The 18,216-nt window shown below is 38.9% G+C and overlaps 1 protein-coding gene across 13 annotated transcripts in view; it reads right to left on the bottom strand.

Annotated features, from left to right (window-relative positions):
• The window catches only part of BBX (BBX high mobility group box domain containing), a 260,883-nt gene that overhangs the window by 186,199 nt on the left and 56,468 nt on the right, over positions 1–18,216 (bottom strand). Inside the window, exon 1 of one of the 13 annotated variants that reach the window (XM_087439548.1) lies at positions 4,650–4,739. The exons of the other annotated variants lie outside the window; for them this stretch is intronic. The gene's annotated coding sequence lies outside the window, so the exon portion shown is untranslated. Of the gene's footprint in view, positions 1–4,649; positions 4,740–18,216 lie in introns of those variants that run through there. 13 annotated transcript variants of the gene reach the window in all.

Genomic DNA, 18,216 nt, shown 5'->3' with positions numbered 1-18,216 from the left:
TACACAAACGTTTTTAGAGGTTAAGTTCACTGTGTAAAAAATAACACATGCTTTGTAAATAAATACCAAAAATTGACCCTGAAGTTTAGTTATCCCGCATTCTTTCTAAAGTTTGATGAGCTCCACCCAAGGTCTTAATAATAATAAAAAAAAATAACAAAGAAAAAAACACACAGGAAAATGACTGTTGGGATGTGCTGTGTAAAAAGCAGTTTGTTTGAAGCTTTAGAATGTCTATAAGTACTCTCTGAATAGTAATTTAGACACGTTAGGGTTTTAGATCTTTACATTTTAAAATTCTACAAGAAGTATTTGCAACGAATCTGTATCTCCCCGATCTCATGGTTTTTTCCAATATCCCATCTTTGATTTCAGATTAAATATGTGTACTGTGTACTGAGTACTACTCGAAAATTAACTAAATCTACTAGTAATCATACCTTCAACTATTTGTCATATTACAGTTGAAAACTGTATGCTTCTGTATGGTTCATGGATACACGGCTCATGGTTCTGTGTACATTTAATCTTCACTTCCTGTTAAAAACATCTGGTTAAAGGCATCATTCCGAAGCATAAAAATAATGAAGGGGTGACAAGAATGGATTTCAGGATATGAGCTAAGAGAAACAGCCATGTAAAAATACAACCACTATTAACTGAAGTAATGTAAAATATGCTTAGAAAAACAGATGCTTGGGATTGCCGGAGCAAAAGAAGCAAGAGATGCTCAAAAAAGGCAGCTTCACAGGGTTTTACTGTTGATATTTTGCCAGCCTCAGGTTAATAAAACCAGGTGTCTCCAAGCTGTGAAGGCGGACATACACTCAAACCTGTATCAACCGAAAGGCTGGAGGAGTAACCGCGTCTGATTGACTAAATTTACTTACAAGGCCTTTTTGTTTCAACCACTGCTATTGAAAACCTTTCTAAAATGTATTATGGCACACTTTCTTGCTTTAGTAAGTGAACGGTATAGGAAGCCTAATTAAATCACTGGTGACCGCAGGTCTTACGCTATACATTAGGGTCAGCCCTGTTGTGAGCATCAGTTTTCACTGGACCCTAATGAAGATTTGGACATTGGGCTAGATGTACACAGAGTGGCCTGAGGCTATTCCTTCTTCGGATCTCCTTTTTTCTTTAACTAAATTGTTTACAAATCAATTTTTTAAAGGGGAGGAAAGGAGCTTATTTTCCTATAAGTCAAAAACAGGAAAAACAAACCTGGTTATCTGAGTTTTTACCATATCACGGGAGCTTTTCTAAAGTAATAGGAATTCTTGAAAAATCTGTTCCATTTCAACACTTTTAGGGAAATGAGTGCCCAAGGGCAAGGCTGGGGAAAAAGAAAGGTAAAATCTAATTCCCATGAGGAGAAGAAAACACTACTGAAGAAAGCTGTGCAGTATCCGGTATTGACTAAGTATGCTTATGCAGTAAGCATGCCATACACTAAGTACATGCCAAGCTCTAGGGCGGCAGCGAGCCTTTCCTGCCTGTGCCTCAGTTTCTCCATCTGCAAAATTAGGGGACCAGCCATTTATGCCTCTCCCTTAACATATAAAAGCTTCCCACGCTGTGATTCATTACGAGCAAAGTGACATTACTCTACCATCAAGTGTGTGTGTGGGGGAAGGGGGGTAATAACTTTCCAAGAGGAGCTAGGATGCCCAAACTCCTCAGATTACTATTTCTCTGTAGTTAATTTAGGAATGCTGGCTAGTCATTTCACTCTTTTTTTTATTGTTTTGTGCAGAACACTCAATGAATAACAAATAAAGAGTTGACTGGGCTATATGTTAAGGGATTAAATATTAAATATCCTGGGGCCAGCCCCAGTGGCCTAATGGTTAAGTTCAGCATGCTTTGGTGGCCCAGGTTCGGTTCCCAGGCATGGACCTACACCACTCATGGCCATGCTGTGGTGGTGGCTCACATACAAAAAGTGGAAGATTGGCAATGGATATTAGCTCAGGGTGAATCTTCCTCAGCAAAAAAAATAAATAAAATATTAAATATCCCAAAAGAGACAGTGAAGCACCCATGGAGGCTTGATCTCCTTTCAGTTTTCTTTGAAGTCTTATCCTAAATGACAAATGGCATCAGCCCTTGTGGTCTGACCCAGAGAGCACTGGAGTGGGCCCCAGCAGAGCTGGGTCTGGGTTCCAGCTCTGACAGTAGCGAACTGCATGCCCTTAGATAAGTCACCGGCTCATCTGCAAAATATTTTCTTCTATTCCTGTCATTAAACAAAAACGCCATGACAAATTCAACACATTTCCTTTTAAAGTAAAGATATTAATTACACAAACAGTTCAGGAGAATGCCATGAGTATAATGTATTTTGATTTTAGAAAGCTAGTTGACCAAGTATTAAATACAAACATGAAGACAGGCTGCACGGGCAACTGGGTTCGTAACTTTGAACAGCAAACGTTGAGTGATGAATCAGAAGGAACCCTGGAAAGATGGACTGAATTAACAGATTTAACTATGGATTCGAATGAACGGTCTAGAGCACTAGATTTCAAGTTGCCGCTATATGCATATAATAAATTTCTAGCATTCAGTCTGGATACATCAGTCTTCCTGTGTGGAATAACTGACTCATTGGGTTTTCTTCTTGTTTCACAAGTATAAACGTAAATCCTGGCACTACAGTGAAAAAAAACCTACACGCGTGGAGTAGGCGAGGCCTGGCTTGAGTACAGTTCATGTGAAAAAGACCTAAGAGCTCGAGCTGACTCCGAGCTCCACATGAGTCAACAGTGTGACGCGACTGCCAAGAGCTCACATAATCTTAGTCACCAGTAACAGAAGTGCAGTGTCCAGAACAAGGGAGTTACAGCTTTACTGCACTCTGTGCATCTCGTGCTGGGCACCACACATCTAGCAGGATGGGCCCAGTCCCAAAAGCACCCTAATTAAGAGTGATACTGACAAACAAGAGCAACTCCATGCATGACAGGGAGTGACCAGAATGTGAAAGGACTTAGAAAACAAGTCCTGAACACTGAAGGAACTGGGACTATCTAGCCCAGAAAACCTGAGTCTTCGGAGAGAGATATTAAATATCTGATGAGCTGCTAGTGACAGAGTTCAGACCTAAGAGGACACACAGCAAAGCAGATCTGGTGTCCATACAGACAGACCCAAAACAGAATGGGCTGCTTCAGCACTGGGGATGTTCAGGTAACACAACTGTTGTCAACTCTGGCTCCACATTAGAAACATTTGGGAATAGCTTTAAATCTATCAGCGCCTGGGCCCCACCCCTGACCAATTAAATCAGCATCTCTGGGGGAGCGCTTGGGCAATGGCGGGTATTAAGAGCTCGCCAGGGGTCTCTAACGTGCAGCTACACTTGACAGTGACCAAGGTAAATACAAAGCGGGTGGCCGCCTGTCTGTGCGTGGTATCCAGGGCATTCCTTCTCAGAAGCCTGCATTAGGTTTACTTCCCAGATCTCTTCTGTTCTAGAATCTTCTATACTTTTAACTTGCTAATGTCATCCTCTATGATCATGAAGATTAGCTCTCTCTGCATATATCTGAGAGGAAACGAAGTTTAAATGGCATAGTCTCTTAAAGGGAATAATTTAGGTGGAGCTATCATAGCTAGTCTATTCTGTTTATGAATAACAGCTTTCAATGATGTAAGCACTACTATGTTTGTGGGAAAGGGACAATAGTACTGGAATGTTTATATGTTGATAAACTTAATTCCAAAGTTTTGTACAATAAATGTAAAACACGCTAACATTCCAGAGTTCTCAAGTTTCTTCCATGATAAAATAATTCTTAAAATAAAGCAGAAACTACTTTGTAGTTTGGAAGGTCTCTGCCACTAGCAGCTTATCCAATGTACATGATAAAATATCTGTTATATTTTCCCACTTTAAATATTTTCTAAAAGGTTTTACAAGAGAATAGCCTGGATATATCGTAAGCAATCTACAGTCCTCCACATTTCCTTCAGTGTGGGTTACATTCTTATTCTTAATCCTATTCTTTTGACCACAGAATAGAAATGTTTCCACATATTTCCTAATCTCCTTTGAAAAGATACATCCATGTGTGTTCAAAAGCCTTCTGGCCTCAACAGAGGTCAGACATCCACTGTAGTGGGTGGGGTCATGCTTCTAAATTGTAGTGGCCCCTCCAGATTTTTCCACTTAGATATTACACTCTAAACTTTAAAACTTTCACTTTAGGTTACGGTAAATCATCAACCATTTCCTTGTACTTCTGCTATCTGTCAATGCAAAACCTCCTCATGAATCTGAAGCTGCTTCTAGGCTACTCGAAGTCTCTCTCATTAATCTTTGTCATGTGGTTCATAAATAATGAGAGCGGTATTACAGATCATCATCTTGTTTACAGACCACCACCACGGAAAGAGTGGAATAACACCGTGGATTTGACTAGACGTATTCAGCCTGAACAAGCATTTCAGGAGCCCTGATGTGGAGACGAAGCACACATTTAACGGTTTACCAACAGCTGGTTAACACGTTTCAAGTAACGATTGCCCTTTCTGTATCAAAACACTAGAAAGAATTACGACCTTACAGCCATCGGAGCAGCTGCTGGGCAGACAGTCTGCTCCCCAGTCAACAGTCACCTTTCCATTTTCCAAGCACATACCTCTCACAGAAATGTTTTCAGTGCGGCAGTCTACAGAGCTGGTTATAACACCGGCACGATGTGACAACAAAATTCATGATGATTTTGCTCTTTCAGCCCGCCCTTTCTTTTTTTTTTTAATTCTTCCCTCCCCCTCTGTCCCCAAAGATCACCAAACCAACAATACTTCCACAAAACCTGACTCAGACTTATGAATATAATGCTTTCAGTGAAAGCAGACCAGCTTTATGGGAGAACAGCTTTCATGAGAAGCAGGAAGCTGATCTGAGCAGCAGAGAGCAGGGATGGGGCGGAGCGGAAAGGAACTGAGCTGGGGGAGAGCGAAGCACAGAGGGTCCTGGCTGCTTCTAGTTACTTATTGACAGTTTCATCTTACAGCACAGATTTATGAACGGGGTGAGCGTCCGTCCTGCCGTACCTTTTCTTTCTTTTACGAATCTCGGTCAATCTGGTAAACTATGACACAGGGGAAAGTGAGGCCTTACAGCCCCGCCAGAGCCCAGCTGCAGGGAAATGATGTAAGCCTCCCACCGCCCACCAGCCCCCGCTCTGCCAATCCACCTCTACTCTGACCTGTTCACATCCCCTCCCACCCCCAGTGCCACAGCCTGGTAGCTGTGTCCTACTGTGCGGCAGAGGGTATTTGCCAAGGGATAAGGAGTATTTTTGTTTTGAGAAAAGTCTTCAATGAAAAGGCAAATGCCTCTCTATTTAAAAAATAATGCTGAGTCGACAAAAACTAGTCAATCCCCAGGAGAAATAATATTAAATAGGATTGAGGCGAGGAATGCAATTTAGCCAAAGGCAGCAGAAGGCGTAATGTAGGAAGGGTGTCATAATGGGAGTTAGGAGACACAGGTTCTACGATTCTAATACCACCTCTGTGACCTTGGACAATTGGCTTAATCTCTCTGGTTTCATTTTCTGTAAAAGCAAAGAGTTAATATAAATTATATTTGAGGTCTCTTGTACTGTTGTAATTTTATGATCTGATACCCAAAAGAAATAAGCCAGGAGCAAAAAGGTAATCTGACTGTGGCCAATCGTTTGTTGTTTACTCAAAATTGCAAGTAATTCCTTATTTAAGCTATTTAAGATATGCTTTGCCAAAGTACTAGTAAATGTGAGAAGGACTAGCAAAAGATATATAGGGAAAAAAGTTTCAGGCAGTTCAAGTTTTAATTCTGATCTGAAGAATTTAGAGAGAATTCAGATGGTGAAGATTCATGCTCAGAAAAGGACAATTTGTAAACAGATGCATGGAAGCAATTAAGACCTATGACATTACCCTAGACAACATAAACTATTTACCTTGGTCAGCAGTGTTCTAAGTTTAAGCGCACACACACACACACATTAGGGATAAAAAAAATTCTTAAAGTAAGAGCCCACAGTATACTGGTTACTAGTATTAACAGTGTTCAAATTAGGGTAGGCAGACTCCTAGAAGTACATGCGACTTTCCAAAGTGTAGGAGGAGTATTGCAGGCACATAGAGGGTAAATCGATTTCCAGATCAACTTTTCTAAGCACCCTTTCCTGAGAATGCCCCTATCGAGGAAGCTTGCCCTTCCCACTTTCCCTTTTCTAATCCCCCTTCTTAACCACTTTACAAAATCCAGCACACAGCTTACCCATCACCAATCTCATTCTGCAGCATTGCTTGGGGTAGGAAAAACCTCTGGGCAGGGCACAAGGGGACAATCAGAATAACTGGTGGTAAAAAAGTGGAGGGACCGAATCACCCTTCTTTTGCAACTCGTGGGGCTTTGCCAATTCTTTGCTTGGAATAAACCTGGGGCAGGACTTAATTTGGTTGTCAGCCGATAAATCATCAAAGATAATGTTAAATAACAGATCACTGTGATTTTGAATATAACCCAGAAGTTCAAAGAACTGAGTGACACTGCTCTATTAATACTCTCTTCCTCTTCAACTTATTTATGTAAACAAAACTTTACAGTGTATATATTAAAAAGAATGAAAAATATGCTGAACTGTTTCTGCAATGAGTAATATTCATCTACTGATATATGAACTAATTAGAAGAAAAGCACCAATAATAATGCATTGAGATAAATTTCCAACAAAATTTCATTTTTTCCCAATATTATATATCAAAATTTATAATTCACACATTTTTGATCAACTGTATAGTAATTATCACTATGATAGCTTTTTAAAAAATCACTTAGAGTCTTACAGTCACAATAAATTAAATTTTGTCACCAGAAAGAAGTATGATAGATTTTTAAACATAGTAATACATATGGATAAAATTTAGTGGGAAAAGTGTAATAATAAAGACTTCAAGGAGAAAAATTAACACTCTAAAATTTCCAACTGTTAAAGAGTCACTTATAAATGGATAGTGGTAGGTGTTATACAGCTATGGTATTTGACTCGAATGTATTTAAGAAGGATATGACAATTTTATTAAGAAATATTAATATTTACAATCAACGACAATTATACCGTTATCAAATAATTTAAACTTATGACAAAATTTTAAATGTCAATCAACAAATATATGAAGGAATCCATAGTTTTCAAAATTCTTTTACTGGAGCAAAAATGTTTAAAAGACCACTACACTGGGTCACCCTTTGTCCATTCCAAAGCCCTTTCAAGTGTCACTACAGAGTTTAACAACAAAAACAAAAAGAACAGCAATCTAGAACCTCAAGAAATGAGCCACTTGGAACAACTAAGTTCTCCAAGTTGTAAGTTATCTGTGGTTATATTCTTTGAATATCACAACAGTTTTGTCTCCCACTTTTAAACTATTACAAACGAAAATCTTCTCAAAATGAGGAACTCTTTCCCACCTTCTTAGACCACACCAACATGATTTGATCTTTTATTAGTGTTTCCTAGACAATTATTACTACCACCAATTCTGCTGAGCATCCGTACAATGCCCCTGAGCCCTATGATGCTCAAGATGTGGGTTCAATCCGTGGCCCACCAATAACAAGCTGCCAACCCCTGCACCAAGGGACTGAAATCTGAAATTCTCTGAGCTCCAACTTTCTCCCCTATAAAAAGACGTTAATCTCACCTTCTTAAATGGTCTCACAAAACTGAGATGGGTTCACACACGTGAACAGGCTTTACCTAAAGATTCCATATCAAGAAAACTTAGTATGTTCTGGGGTTTTCTCCCCTTTTGGTCAGGCTCCTCCCATCACATCTCACCCCTGAGCCTTGCATGAAGCTCCCCTCCCCACTCTAATCGCTATAGGTGTGGAAATCAGCCAAAAAGCTAAACTTGATCAGTTTGTTTAATTCTGATAAAAACGGCTTAAGTAAAGGATGGGTGTCTTCTATAAAATACATCAAGTTTGTGACATTTATTCCCAGAGGCCATACGGGTTCTGGATTACTGACACTGCTGGATGGCTGAGTAATGTATAGAAAGATGTAACTCTGCATATGTTCCATCCAAAACCTCAATCTGCTCTGATATAACAAGAGATTCACAGAAAGGAGAGGCTGAACATATTTTTAAGATGTGATCCTGGGGGCCAGCCCCATGGCATAGTGGTTAAGCATGCGTGCTCCGCTGCTGGCAGCCCGGGTTCGGATCCTGGGCGTGCACCAACGCACCGCTTGTCAGGCCATGCTGTGGTGGCGTCCCACATAAAGTGGAGGGAGATGGGCACGGATGTTAGCTCAGGGCCAGTCTTCCTCAGCAAAAAGAGGAGGATTGGCATGGATACTAGCTCAGGGCCGATCTTCCTCACACACACACACACAAAAAGATGTGATCTTCATTCACTTTAGTGTCAAACCCATCCCCCTCCCAACCACCAACACACAGGCACATGTTACTTTTATTAATTATCTGCTCACTAAATGTTTTTGCTTAGTATGGTATTTGGTAGTCCAACGCTTCAGTTTCCAAGCTACTGGTCCATCCAGTGCCCTAGAACCTTAGCTTCATTCCCAGAAGCACAAATAAACCTTTCACTTTCAAAAGTAGCAAATAAAACTCAAATAACATCAAACGGGAGATAAGGTTTTAAAAAGTTAACTGATATTACCTCCTCTATTTTAAATGTCCATAGGTAAGCTAGGCACCTGATTCTTTTCCATGACTTATTATGTGGTTACTATTATTCCAGCCTCACCTGACCCTTTAAGCAAGTCTACTATTATTATCTCCAGGTTACTCATTATGAATCTGAGCCTCAAAAGTATTTAAGTGACTTGCTCAAGATCACCAAGGCAGGCAATGCAAGCCAGAACCAGAACGCAGTCCCGCAGATGGATGGTCCAGCAAAGTTCCCTACTTAATGGACTTGGCCCACTGGAACAGCTAGTGTGATCAACAAAAGCTGCAGTGAGCTGCGGCAGCATGCCCCGTTCTGTGATTCCCACGGGCATCACGTTTTAGTCTGAAGAGCAGGCGTTCTGGAATCACACAAATCTGAGTCTGAATCCAGACCATGTGACCTTGGGCAAGTTACTTCACTTTTCTAAGCCTAGATGTCCTCATCTGTAAAAGGCAATAACAGCACCTATAAGGTTGCTGTGGGGATTAAGAGATAATGTTCTTAGCACCTTGCCACTTACAAATTTGAGTTTACTGAATAATAACAATTAACATTTTTGAGCTCTTATTATATGACATGACTTAATTCCTCTAATTCTCCCAATAATCCGATGGCATGATAGATACTATTATTATCATTACTGTTTTATTGATGAGGAAAGACTCTGTCCAAGAGAGGTAAGGCAGTTTGCCTAGCGTCCCAGAGCTGAGAAGTCAAAGGGCTGGCACTGAGACGGAGTGCTGGACTCCAGGGTCACACTCAGAACTGCTGTATACCACCTCTTTGGGAATGATTATAATGACAGCACTACCTCTGTTCTCACCATCATCATCATCACCATCGGCAACCTTCTCTACAGTTAGCCTGGAGGGCCTTAAGTCCATGAAGCCCCCCAGTGATGAGACACAAAGAGCCCGGAATTTGACCAACTGAGACTGACAGGAGTAAGGGCTTCAGGGAAGCAGCCAAGAAGGAAGCTGGACCCTGGAAGAGAATAATGTGTGGCAGAATGGAGAAACGAAATGGAGGCCTGAAATTGGGAACATGAAAAAATATCAGCTATCAGATAAGGGGAAAAAAGGGAACTGAGCCTAAGGAAAACAAACTTATATTTATAAAATTCCACCAGGTGCCTAAAGGAATACTAAAAAGAAAAAAGGCAAAAATCTGGCCTGTGATATAATTTGGGGTCTACTCTCTGTCTACTTAATAACTGTTATCTGACCCTGGGGAAAAACAGGAACATGCTCATCAACTCTCACTGATGAACTGATACAGGCAGAGTGAAAAGCACTGGCCTCTGAGTCTCAGAGCCCAGCAAAACCTCCCTCTCAAGTACCCAAGAGCAATTCCATTCCTTTTGCAAATCTTAAATCATATGCTCGTGCAATGTTATTTCTGAGTTCCTTTGGATAACTGTGTTTTGGGCTTTTAATCCACATTATTTTCCTCTGTGCCTAATCTAAAGCCTGTTTTTTTCACTTAACAGTAGTGGGGGAAATCACAGTTTGCCCATTTCCCACAGGCAGAGTCGAGCTGCTTCCTATGTGCTCCCAAACTCTCCGAATGTGCCACCATTAGAGCACTGGAGACGCTCAGGTGTGACTACAGATCTGGTTTCTCTGTTACCCTGAGATCCCACCGAAGAGAAGCCATGCTTTTTTCATCTTTACAACCCCAGCACCTGGTGCACCATGTTGCACTAAATGAACGCTGAAAGAAGATTAGCTGAAAAGTTTTCAAGTCTGTTTTCGGACTCCTTCAAGGTTTCCTTTGCCACTGAGCTCACTCTGGAAGCCCATCTCTTTAGATCACGATAATCTTCACCAAAAGTGATTAGGATTTAGTGGATTAGTGATGACTTCTCTGGCAATGGGTTGGGAAAATAAAAAGGAAACACACCCTTGGGTGGATGTTTCAGTATGCTCTTGGATGAACATACACCCAGCATTCAATTTTCAGACAAAAGATATGCCTTAGGGTCAGGATCACTGAAAATTTATTGACTAGCTCAAGGGGCTTTGTTTATCCCATAGTATCCAGCAAAGTGCCGAGCACCAGGTCAGCATCAGATAAGCACTTTTACACTGGTTGATTAATTGACTGCTGCTGTTAGAACTGCCACAGGCCAAATGCAGACCATCCTTGAACCACCAATGAGCGTGTTAAAAGATTCAGCAAGATACCAGTTAGCCGCTAAGACCAGATAATTAGCTTTTTAGAAATGTAAAATTATGATTAAATATAGTCAGAAACAATAAAAGTCCCCAAAATATCCTACTTCTATTTTTTCTGAATGGAGGTCTTTGAAAAATGTAATGCTATAGAGAACTTTTTACCTTAGTTTAAAAACGGAAAAAAATTCCATAAACTATTTGGCACAATTGAACAGAGATTGTTGGCCCTTAAGGTAGGTGTATTGGGGGAGGGTGTATCGGGGAGGAAGACAGGATCAATGATCATCCAACAGTCCTGAAATCTGCCAAATCTGATTCCTGTTTTGATAAATCTAAACACACCTATTTGAAGAAGTTACTGGGGGCTCCCAAAAATTGCACATGACCCTTTTATTAATAAGACCTGAGTTCGTGTGCAGTGGTAAACACAGCAAAATAAATACGTAAATAAATAAACTTTAAAACTTCAGGCTGTATGCAAAAAATGCAAACATTTTTAAACGTTTTGAATGTCCCTAAGATTTTCTTGCATTATTAAACTCCAAGAGACATTAAGATTGAGCATTCTGTTCAGTGCAAAGGCTGCTATTATACTAAAAATGAGTTTAAGATATTTTTAAAAATCAATAAAAAACACTTGGTGATACCTTTTTTTCCAACCCAAAACATTAAGAAAAAAACAAGAACAGTAAGTAGATTACATTTTGCAGGCTGATAGGCTTACAAACGTTCCCAAATATCAAAGTCATACTAAACTGGGCGATTATTCACTTCTTGAAGGGGTTAACCTCTTTAATATAAAGCCACAGTCACAGCTACCAACAAGTTAAATTATAAAATGTCAAAAAATTCAAAATAGTATTTTTTGTACCTTAATGATTATAAAGGCTAAACAGCATAAATTCACTAGCAAGTTACAGATTCCCCTCACCACATATATTCAAATATTATCCTTTTTCTTTCATGAAATCTTACTAAGAACATTTCAATTACCTATACTCTGCCTCAAGGAAACATATCTATTAGTATTAAGACCCTTTAAAATAAATAGAATGTTATTAAGCGTAGGATTTGGGTCGTCCTTTTAACTGTGTACCATTACTAACAGGTATAACATTCGTTGATTTTTATAGTTCCTTACAAAATAAATAAATCATATTTGGTAGAAATATATTCTCTCAAATCAGATTACATACACCATTTACTTGCATGTTCTTTTTATTTTGATAACTTTCCCAAAGAAAAGGTTTATTTCTACTGTACTGTACATCTCTCTAAGCTCTAAGAGTGAGTTTTCATATTTGAAAGTCAAAATCTGTCAATGTTTTAGCAAGCCCCTTCTAGATACACAAACATCTAAGATGGGTCTATGATACACTAAAATTTTTACTGATGGAAATTTAGCAAAAATATTTTACAATATATTTTCACTTCAAAGAAAACCACTGAGGTAAATATGATTTCCATTTTACAGAGAAAGACACTAAGATTGAGAGAGGTCAAGCATCTCATCTATTTAATAAGCTGAAAAGTAAAGATTTGAACTAGGTTTTCTCCTTGAAATCAGGTGCTTTTAGCATATACTGGAAAGTTTAAAAATATATTTGCTCATGGATGCAGTATAAAATTTGGGGGGGGGGGGATTCTACATGCTTTTAAAATGCCTCCTTTCCCTCCCAACTCCCCTTTGAGCACTATTGCTGCATCTTAAACCAAGTCTTTTCAAGCCTCTTTTATAGGACTTGCACTGCTCCCCTGAATTCTCTAGCCGTGGTTTTGATCCATTTCACTCCTTCATTATTTTTATAACTTTCTTCACTGTCCTATGAAAAACGGAGAACATTAACGGGCTCAATGAAAAATTATCCAAGTTCACTTTTTTCTTTCGATAGGTGTTACAGTTTTAAGAAGGAAAAAAGGCTTCTTTTAGGACTTACAAGCACCAAGGAGAAGGGGTATATACCTTGAAACCTAATGATGTGAGCCTATACTTAATCTATGATTCTGTCCTTAAGACTAGGGGAAAAAATCTATCCGGAATGGCATTAACCTTTAGGAAATTGGCCGATTCCCAAAAGTGGAGAATGCCTGGAAGCTGGAGGTATTACGGGTTGTGTTAAGGAGACAAGGTTATGAAAGGTCAATAACTAAGTTTTCAGTAATACTGGGGCCGGCAAAGCAGAGACTTCTGCTGGGACCACACACAACCTGTATTGTTACTGACGAGTGGAACCCCTGACCTCCAGAGCGGCTTAACTCCCACTGTCTGTCCCAGCCCCAGGTGCTGTTGCAGGCCCACTGGTGTGGCTTTTGATGAGGGAGTAAATAATCAGTAAATAAGCTCTCAGCTGCGAGACAGAGAGGCAGGCAGCCCAACACGGTCACTGAAAGAGAGGGATTCATCTGTGTAGTAGGAGGTGCTCTGGATGGAGCTTAAGCTGTAAGTGATTTAAAGAAATAAGAGAAAGACCGGTAAAATAAAAGAGGTCAAGATTTAGAAAACTGAAGTTAAACAGATGCATATATATATATAAACATATATAAGTAATTTTCTGTGTAACCATATTATAAAGCATATAACTAATTATTTGATTTATAAAATCTTCATGCTTAACCCTACAGGGCCCAGAGAATGGTTATTTATGAAAATATTTTCAGAGGTGTTTACAAAGTTTCACTTTAAGGAAACACTTCATATCTGAAACTGTAAAACTCGATATTGTACTTGTAAAGCCATATATTCCTGGGAAAAAAAACAAAGGATTAAGACCTGCAGAAAGGATGAAGGGACCATATTACACCCCAAAATGATGGAAAGCACTTAAACAAAGGCATAAAGGAACTAATCAAAATTTATAGAGCCTGATGCAAAATCTCTAGCCAACTGTGAAAATCACACTTTTGAAACAAAGTTTGTTTTGCTAGATCTTGCCCTTTTGCTAAATACACCTTTGTGCCTTTTCTGTGGTCAAGAAGGCCAAAATTCTCAGAACAGGCAAGAGAAATTCTGAGATACTTCTGTACTTGAACAATAGTCAGGTTCAATTGCCCTCTGATATCTTCCCAGAGAAAAGGAAGAGGACAGTTCCACTTCCGAAACTTTGGAAAAGAACTGCTATGTGGCACCCCTCAGAAGCCAAGCCAACCCTTAGGCTTCCAAGCTTCTGCTGGTGGAACTTCTTGACACAGTGCCAAGAACCATTTGATCCCTTAAACCAGCGCTGACGAGCTGGAAGCAGCTGGAGTTCATGAATCAGTGGTCATTTCTCCGCTATATTTTTGTTCTTAAATAATTATCTGAAGGACCAAGCAACTTGATCAAGAACGCACTCTGGAAATGGGGGAAAGACCACTGGATTAGGAGGCAGAAAACCTGCGGAATAGTTCTGAATTAGGATTAAACCATTGTGACTTCAACTGTTCTTTATTTTCTTCTATCTAATAGCTTTGTTTTCTCAGTTCTTTTATATGCTTTTGGGGAGCAAGGAATCAAATACACTTCTTTATTTATCTTCCTAAGAACACAACAAAATAATGGTCAAACAGTAGATGTTCAAAGAAATGTAGTCACTGAGTATAATTAATAAACTCAAATAAAATAAAACAGTTCCTCATTTTTTTCCCACTAAAATTAAGTTTGCATTGAAAACAGGAGAAATAGCCTACAATGATGTCTAAAACTTCTAACTAGATATGTCAAAAAGGCCAAATGGAAGTTTGATGAGGCAGAGTAAACGGCAGAAATGGAAGTAAGTGTGCATAACACACCATCCCTGACTCTGACCACACAGACGTTCTTTGTAGACGTAATTTATTTCTTACCTAATTTGGGAGATTGAATTTCTCATATTCATGAATGTTCATGAGTAAACTATAAATGTGATTTTTAAGTTAAAATCACTATTACCTATAATCACACCACTATTGATATTTTTGACTCCCAGTCTTTTTTCTTTGTAACCCCAAAGCCTGGCACATAGATAGGTACTCTACCTTTAGGTCATGCTGTATGTTCAATTTTTACCCCGTTCTTTTTTACTCATGTATGTTAGTTTTAGGAAAAATAGCATAAGCATTTCCTCATTTATTAAAAATATTAATGAACATAATCTTAACGGCTGAATGATATTATTTTTACTGGAATTGGGAAACTCAGGCACAGAGAAGCTAAGCATCTCGAACAAAGTTACCCAGTTTATAGGTGGCAAACTAGGATTTGAACCTAGAACGTGTGATTCCATGCTGGTAACTTCTTCACTGCTTCTCTGAGTGCAAAGTATGCCACAACCCTCCCCTCCTTCCACCTATACCTCATCCAACCACATTAGCTTCCGGCTTCTCTCCAACATGAAATGGCTACCCAATCCACGATGGCTTCCTTACTGATCCTTCACTCTCTACCCTTCCATCCCCCACCCCATGTTCCAGGCTCCTCTTACTTTGTGAGCATGTTGTTCATAGGGCTCCCTCTGTCTGTCAGTCACTTCCTCCTTTCTCCACCTCCTCAAAGCCTGACCATCTTTTAATATCTGGCTCATGCCCCCTCCCCTCCATAAGGTCTTACTGAACAATCAGAACCTTCACTCATTCATTCATTCAAATCATTCAATACTCACTTATGTAACACCGACTGTGGATAGAGCACTGAAGTATAGAAAGGGGCACTACTCTGAGCACTGGGATAGAAAGGGGAACAAAGCCAAAAAGGCTTCTGCTCTCACAGGAAGAACAGAAGATAAACAAGTAAAAAAAAATGCAAACATAATTCGTCACTGATATGTACTATAAAAAACAAGGTGAGGGGCCGGCCCAGTGGTGTAGCGGTTGAGTTCGTGTGTTCCGCTTCAGCGGTGGCCTGGGGTTCGCTGGTTCGGATCCTGGGTGCAGACCTACTCACCTCTCATCAAGCCATGTTGAGGTGGCGTCCCACATAGAAGAGCTACAATTCTACAACTGTGATATACAACTATGTACTGGGGCTTTGGGGAGAAAAAAGAAAAAGAGGAAGACCAGCAACAGATGTTAGTGCAGGGCCAATCTTCCTCAAAAAAAAAGACGACGACAAAAAAAAACCCACAGTGATTTCTGTACTATTTCTGACCGGCTTTCTGACAACTTGCTGTAAAACTGTGAATTACGGAAGGCAAGGATTCCATCTTACATCTAAAGCCTGGCACATAATAAGTACTTCAGTGATCAGTAAATTAAGGCATGTATAAATGAAGAGGATGGATGAATGGATGGAAGGATGGATGGATGGAATGATGGATGGATGGAAGGATGGATGAATGAATGAATGAACAACTGCCTCAAACCATGACTAAACCATTTCATCTCTAAGTTTTGCTTCCCCCAACTAGGTTGCTCCCCCAACTAGGCTGAGGCTCAAGAGCCTAGAGCCTGCACATCCGTGTTGGTCTGGCCTGCCTAGTGAAGGTGAAAATGAATCTGAGTGGTTTAGGTAGGGCTGGCACCTACAGTTAAGGCATGGTCCCCACTACTTCCTCTCCTCTTATCCAATGCCCAAGTCCCATGTTCATGCTCCCTGCCTGGCTCCTGCAAGCATCTGCCCCCAGACAGGTTCTCCTTTAGGACACGGTCCCAAAATTTAATAACTAACAGTAGAGAGCAAATTGAAAAACTTAGTAATATATTCTTAACTAATTCTTTAAGAATTGTGAAAATAGCAATTTCTAGTCCAGCTTATCTAAAATTACAAGAAGATTCAAATCATTCCAATATATGACTAGATTCTCAAAAGCTTACCAAAACTAATTTTATTTCTCTTTAAAACTGTTAGTTTAAGTTTTCAAAACATTCAGAAGAAATGGTGGAAGATATTTTTAAATAAAGCAAGATAAAATGGCAAAGCCCTCAATTGTGTGGCATCACCTGTTTATATCACAATAATCACAGACCATAATCAAGGACACTGTTTCTCAAACTTACTTATTAGCCTTGACAACAAAAATAAATCCACAGACAACTCTGTGGACCCCAGTCTAAGGAACATGGTCTTAATAGTTAAACATTCACTTTAGGTACACATTTAATTGTCAACAGTATCATAAACAGAAATGCACACTTTGTGACGAAAATCCATTAGTAATGCTCAGTTACAAGCTAACTAATCAGGCCACCCAGAAAATACTCAAGTTATTTATTTTTTATTTATCATCTAAATGAAACATAAAAAATATTTTTTAAATTCTCATTAAGAACTAGCTAACCCCTGAGGATACGTCTATTACTTGACTCAAGTTTATGAAACCCAGATCTAAAAAAACACAATTAAGGGTATCTCTCAAGAAATTAATTGATGCATATTTGTGGTATGGGCATGTATGTGTGCAACAAACTGAATACTTGAATAAAGTTCATTCCTGATTAATTTTCAAATGCTAGTGATTCTTAAAACTTTAAAATTTTAAATTTCTCTGCCCATCAGCCACAGTTCTCTGATGGACAAATAACTAATAACATATAAACTCTTTAAAATAGCAGACTACTCCTATTTAAAGAGAATCATGTGGATGAATCATCTTGGTCAAATAATTATCCTCTATTTGTTATTAAATTCTGATTTTGCATTGGGTTTTCTTAAAATGAGAAGATTTGTTTAACATTAAAGTTATATGAAAGAGCATCAGAAAATATATCTGAAACTTGATCTTTTATTGTTCTTTCACAAAAATGTCCAAAAATTATAAATAAAGTGTGATCCTAACCAATAAGAGTAATTGCAGACTGAAATCTAAAGATTCTGGAACCTCTTAGTTTAGGGGTCCTGACCTCCTTTGTGAAATAAATATCATATAACCAAATATCTTGTTTTCTGTGTTTTGATAAGATACTACCGTGTTTTAATAACATAATTAAAACAAGTTCACTTTTTAGTTACCCAGAGAGTCATATATATAAAAACACAGGTTTCCTATTCTGCAAATATTTCCCTTATTATTTCAAGTGGCTCATGCCAATTTAGCATCACTAAAAATTATAAATTTTGATAAAACATTTTACAAAGAAAATAACCATAGAAAAAGAAATAGAATCATATTTTTGCTGTACCGAGTTAGCTAAAAGCCCCATAATTGGGAAAAAAGGCTTCCTATAAACATCAGAATTACAAAAAAATGTAATTAAAATTTAAAGACTTTAATTGTACTTGCTTTCATATATGTAGCAAGGACCTTTTGGGAAGCTAAGCTATTTTTCTCCACTTGGATATAAAGATATATCCTACTTATCTTAGCATAAATAACCAATCAGCTCTCAATTCCATATCCAGGTACTATCCTATCTCTCTTCCCCTTTCCAAGTAAAACTTTT

Source organism: Ceratotherium simum, chromosome 15, assembly GCF_057802395.1.
Source record: "Ceratotherium simum simum isolate JZ-2026a chromosome 15, ASM5780239v1, whole genome shotgun sequence".
NCBI lineage: Eukaryota > Metazoa > Chordata > Mammalia > Perissodactyla > Rhinocerotidae > Ceratotherium > Ceratotherium simum.
Note: the sequence above shows the minus strand (reverse complement) of the source record. Positions and strands in the feature narration are given on the sequence as shown.